Here is a 6,722-nt window from a genome sequence, read left to right as displayed (position 1 = left end):
TCCAGGCTAGTTTTGACCGTATTATTATTATTATTATTATTATTATTATTATTAGTATTGTCATTATTATTATTATTATTATCATTATTAGCCCAGAATTACAACATTTGATGTTTACACATTATTGACATCAGTGTTGATCTTTTGTTTTAGTGAAGTTGACAGAAAGATGCTGCTGTATTTAGGAAACAGGGAAGACCCTGACGGTATGTTGTTTTTCACTTTGTTTTTGCATCTGCAAACTAACATTATTAACCCGATTTCTCTCCTTTTCTTTACTGATTACAGCAATTACCGTTACCACAATAAAAATGTGATTTTGTTCCAAAATATTGTCTCTGTCCCTTGTTGAACAAACGAAGGCTCTGTCCTACAAAATACAATGAAAGGATCAAACACACAGTTTTAATTTCATGAAATAACCCAAATAATAGTACATGTAGCCTAAAGTCCCAACGATACAACTGTAAAACATGAGCTAAATACCGTCGTATCTGTCTTTGCCAGCAGAGGGCGCACTATCACGGTGGATTTGTCTCGGCTCCGGGTCTGCAGATTTCCATTATTGGATTGAGCTCCTCTCTGATCACTGCAATCGCCCCTATAATCCTGTGCGGTCAAATAAATAAAAGGGATTCGGTGTCATTTCAGCTGCTATGCTAATTTGCGCCACAAGATGGCAATAGTGGCCCGTGGTTGATTGACCTCCCTGGTCTCGCGCAGTTAACTGCATGAGGTTTTCAACTGAAGTCAGCAAAGGCAACGCCACATCGGAAGACTATATTTTTCTGTTACACTAAGCACTGTATGGGTAACATTAGTGGGACTATTGGTAATTATGAGACAATGTTTATTTCTTTCCGCTATTATATTCCCTGCTAGTCTCCACATTTGATGTTCTGAGATTATGAGTTATTACAAATATATATATATATATATATATATATATATATATATATATATAACATAAAATAGCCTTGGCTAGACTATACCCCCCCCCCCTATATATATATATATATATTTATTGATTGATTTTTATTATTCACTCACTCACTCACTCACTCACTCACTCACTCATGCACAGGCAAAGTGTCTTGCCCAAGGACACAACAACAGCCTGTACCTGCAGGAGCATGGATTTCAACTGCCAACCTTCTGGTTAAAGGACAACTCACTCTATCCCCCTAAACTACTGTATAATTCTTGCTATATCACTTAACATAACTGTTATAATTGGGGCTATAATCTGGCCTGGGGGGTAGGAAATATCTTAGGCCATAATATACTACGGGTTATATTATGGCCAAGGCCATTTTATGGCCGGGGTATGAAATGGCTTAGGCCCCTTTAACCCCGGGTGTAGTCCAGATGGGGGGTTACACCGGCTTCAACTTTACCATCAGATACAGGCCCGGTCAGAGAAACGCAGATGCAGACGGCCTGTGCAGATTACCCCTGGACAGTGACCAGTACATGGCCCAGTGCACTGCGGGGGTCAAACAGGACATCATTAAAGCGGCTGATGAGAGTGTTTGTTTCCAGAGAACTACATCAGTGAACAGGCCATCAGTCTAGCTCAAGACACAGCAACCCCCCCAGACAAGGCCCTCTCACAAGCTGAAATCAGGGCCAGCCAACAAAAAGACTGTCATTGGGCCTGTCCTGAACAACAAAATCAGTGAGTACATGCTCAAAGGTCAAGCTTTTAAGAAAGAGTCCCCTAAATCCTCCTGAGACAGTGGAACAAACGTTATGTTAATGAGGATGGCGTCCTCTACAGGCGCGTTAATGGTAGGGACCAGCTCCTCCTCCCAAAAGAACACAATATTGTCTTCACAGAACTGCGCAGAGAGATGGGACTCCAGGGGGCAGAAAGAACTTTGGGACTGATAAGGGACAGATTCTACCGGCCTATGCTACTACTAGAGGCAAACACTATTATGAGCAAAAGACACAGTAATCTTCACTTTACTGCGCGGATGCCAAATTACTCCTGGTATTATTACGCCTTACAATATAGTTCCCCCCCTTTCATCCACACTGTTTAATTGTGTGTAATTATACTTTGTAGTGGAACACTTCACGTAACCATATTTAAATAGGGAAAACGTGGAAGAGCTTGGTAGCTTCTATCTTGACCTGTTTTGGAGCTATAGAGGAGAGAGGGAGAGGCTAAATGCTAACGCCGTCTGTGCTGTGTTTACGTGACTGAAGATCAGACAGGTCCTAAAGAACTCGTCACAGCTCAAGTAAGAACATATCTCAGTATGGAAAACAGTGGCCTATTCCTTTAACATTTCCCCCAATGCATTCTGAAATGTAGTGAGCACAATGCATTGTGGGAGTCGGAGGAGAACAGCCGACAGTTTAAACTAAACACAACACAACTGATTGAAAACAGCTGTTTCAGTCATGTGCTGCGTCTGGAATATAAACGGTTACGGTGAAAACGTTACTTACCTTTAGCTGAAGCTGTTAAAGGGACTATACAGAGTTTAAAAATGTCAATATAAAGTATTTTCCTCCCCTACATGTTCCAACAATGTCCTAATGTGTAGAATGAGCCCAGACCTGTTCACCACAGCTGCCTCTAAAATCCCGCACTGTCACTCAGAAAGGCGTCTAATTCGGGTCTGAAGTGCCGTCATGCACGAGCAAAGGTGCAGTTACACGTATGACCTGAGGTGGCAGTAGTGAGTATAAAATGCAACTTGCATCTAGCCCCTTTAAATGATCAAAATCTCTATCACATATCGCTTCTTCTAGTAACAAAAATCCAAGCCGTTTTCTTCATTCATGTAAAATCCATGTGAAATAAAACATATCTTGGTTGCTACTTTTGTTTATTATTTTAACATCAGGCTGACCTACTTTCTGCACGCCTCAGCACGTGTGACGTCACACAGCAGGGGGAAATCTGTGGGCTATGTGTCCAAATCACCACAAACAATCAGTGAGTATATCATCTATGTAGGCTTCTAAATGAGTGGTTAGGGACCAGGGTGGACATTTGAACACACTGTCTGCATAAATGTGCCTGTTTAGCTCTTGGAAGATCCTCAGTCAGGAGGTTCACTCACTTATTTCATGCTGTCCTGTGAATATTTACATGTTGTAGCCAATACAAATATGACAACATGCAATTGTTTGGGTGGTATTGTACAATATTGTCTTCACAGAACTGCGCAGAGAGATGGGACTCCAGGGGGCAGAAAGAACTTTGGGACTGATAAGGGACAGATTCTACCGGCCTATGCTACTACTAGAGGCAAACACTATTATGAGCAAAAGACACATGGTGTTCACCTGTATCCAGGTAACAGAGTCCTCCTTCGCAACTTCAGAGAGAGAGGGGGGCCTGGTAAACTCTGGTCATGCTGTGTACGTGATAATTGCCCAGAAAAGTCCTGACATGCCTGGTTATGAAATTAAGCCAGAACAAGGAGGTCAAAGTCGCAGAGTGCACAGAAACCTACTCCGCCCATGTGACAGCTTACCTGAGGAAAGACTGGACAACAAACAGCAGAACAAACAAAAGAAGGACACAAACTAAAGTAAGGAGACAAACAGAGGCATTACAAGAGAACACAGACACAGACAGTGATGAAGAAGGTACTCTTGTCTGGGGATCTGCCTGCCGATTTGTGAGGAAAGCAGAGCTCAGGTGCACTCCCGGACCTGAGCCGGAGCAGCAGCTGGAGAAACCCCAGGCGGAGGGCTCTCAGACGATGGTCTACTGGCAGCAGACGGAGAGGCGGGCCAGGAGCAGCTCAGCGACCACCCTTCGGAGGTAGGTGCAGCCCAGCAGAAAGACAGAGACTCTGTTGTGCAGGGGTCGACATCTTTTACCCACATATACCCTCAGAGGGAGTGGTGCCGGCCCCAGGTCCTCTCCTATGACCAGCTCGGACCCCCGACCGTGAGACCTGTGGGTATGGACAGCGTCGAGGTGAGTGTCCCACCCACATGCTCACAGAGACTCTGGAGACCATGGGCATCTGATGCCACGCAAGCAGCTTATTGAAGACTAGTAGAGTGACACAGACACTATAAGACTGCAACAAGAAATGCTAGTTATTGAGAAAATGCTGAAGTGCAACTTAGAAAGACTAAGTTGAGTATATTGCACATATGCAACAGCGTCTGAAATGGTAAAAGACAAAGTGATCAAGTTTAAAGTTCCGTTAATGTGTCTGGTTACAATGGTACAAGGTATTATTCAAAGTAAGGTGAACTTGTTTATTCATCTTGAGAAAAAATGTGGTTATTCCAACAGAAATATACATTAAAAAATGTTAGTATTACTTGGTATGGAATTCAAATTGTCTACTAAAAGGTAATTGCAAGTTATTTCCTATAAGCGATGCTAGAAATGTGATATATAACCACCAGATAAACTCAAGGGACACTGTTTTGGAGTAGAAAAAGAAATTAGCATTGTTTTTTTTTATTAAGCAGGGGAGGGTGTGGCCTCCAGGACTGTTTAAGTATATTTAAGTTTATTTTATCGATTACTATTGTTTATTTTGGCTGTGTACAATTGACCTGTTAAGGTGTCATTTCTGGTGCTATGCTAATTTGTGCCACAAGATGGCAGTAGTGGCCGGTGGGTAGGAAACTGACTTCCCAGGTCTCTTGCAGAGTTAGCTCAGTTCTGCATAAGGTTTTCAACTGAAGTCAGCAAAGGCAAAGCCACATCTGCCTGTCAGCCTGTGTCTGTCTTCACGGGGGGAACACCTGGAACTCACAGCGGCCAGAGAGAAAGGAAAGAAAATTCAGGGTCTGGGGGGACCAACTATGAAGTATTACACTGTTTATATTAATTATTTTAATCCTACAAATATGTGGTGCCCAGACACTACAGACCGTGACAAACATCGACTGCAGTGCATTGTGCTGCTGCAGAGAAGGTGACTGGCTGTGAGCTCCCATCTCTCAAGGACTTGTACTCCTCCAGCACCTGGAGGCGTGTGGGCCAGATCACAGCTGACCCTTCTCACCCTGGACACGGACTATTCACCCCTCTCTATCCAGACCCATACCTCCTGCCACATGAACTGTTTTTCCCCTCCGCCATCAGACTCATGAACAAAAACTAGTCCCAATAACTCTGTACTCATGAATATTCTGCTCTATTGCTCTATATGGTATGTCCACACTCATATTTGCTGCTAACACTCAATGCACCTTTACATCTGTAAATACACTCACACCGTTACCCGCATCCCCTTATAGTCTTATCGTTTAGTGTTGGTTTTTTTCTGTTTATTTATTTGATAGGGACAGTTGCACATGAGCACTGTAAATATGCCATATTATAGCAGGGATGCTCATTTCCATCTGTAGTTCCTAGGCCGGCAACACATACACCATCCATCCATCCATCCATCCATCCATCCATCCATTGTCTTCCGCTTTATCCGGGGCCGGGTCGCGGGGGCAGCAGTCTCAGCAGAGATGCCCAAACTTCCCGGTCCACACACACCTCCTCCAGCTGTTCTGACCCCGAGGCCACACCAGGCCAGCTCGGAGACATGGTCCCACCAGCGTGTCCTGGGTCTTCCACAAGGCCTTGTCCCACATACACATATCAACCCACATATCAACACATACACAATTTACAATTTACAAAATGTGACAACAATCACTATAAATGCAGTAAAAACTAAAAGTGTTCACAGGCCTGATTTTCCTTTAGCCACTGTTTAAAACGTGCTTTAAAAGTGGCCAGAGTTGGAGTCTCTCTTTCTAAAATAAAGGGAGACTATTCCAGTACTCGGTGCCTTTTACAGAGAGCACAGTCTGTCCACAGGAGCTTTGCTTATATGGAACCTCACAGTCTCCTCGAGTCCATGCAATACTTTGTATACAAGGCAACCATATTTAAAATGAATGAAATGATCAAAATTGAGCAAATGATGCTTCTCTAAGACAGTGAAGTGGTTAAAGGAGAACGGTTTCTTGTTATGTGTTATATGTTTTATGTTTCATGTTGCACGATCCTAGTTGTGAACCTGTTTATAATCATTGCAATAAAAACAATTATGATTCCAAACCTGGACTAAAAATAAAAAAATAAAAAATGAGACTGAGAGTCGTCCAGATCAGCACAATCCCAGGTTCATATACGGACTGATCCCAGAGAGGAGCCTCCGGGCAGTTATTCCGTTTAAGCCCCGGAGGGAAAAAATCCTAAAAACATTCGATTTTTATTCCAAATGAAACGAAACCAGGGATGTAGAGAAGAGACCCCCGGTCACACTGATAAGCGGGTTGATACGACCCCGTTTCGGGAATTAATTAACCTTTTGAAATCCAAAAATGAGCTTTTCAACCAAAAGTAACCAGGATTATAGAGCGGAGTTCCCCCGGTCACGCTGAGGTGCGTGGCCGGCTCTTTTTTGGAAGTTATTAATGTTTTAAGCCCAAAGTACAGCTTGAGGTGGGCCGATCCAACACCGTTGGCCATTTTTAAAGGGTTTTAGTGTCCGGAACATTGGAGTTACATTTGCTCTTTCGCCACTTCCCCACTTAGTCCAAAAAGTACATGGTCCGGTAGGGGAGAGCACGCTGATGTGTGGCCGGGCTGTGCGACTCTTTTCGGAGTAGATGTTGTTGTTTTAAGCCGCAGAGAGGGAAAAAAATGCAAAATGACTTTTAATCCAACCAAAAAGTATAGGGGATTGTAGACTCCCCCGAACATGGCTCAGTTGGATCACAAC

This window comes from Gobius niger (genome assembly GCF_951799975.1).
Source record: "Gobius niger genome assembly, chromosome: 22".
NCBI lineage: Eukaryota > Metazoa > Chordata > Actinopteri > Gobiiformes > Gobiidae > Gobius > Gobius niger.
This window is presented reverse-complemented; position numbering follows the sequence as displayed.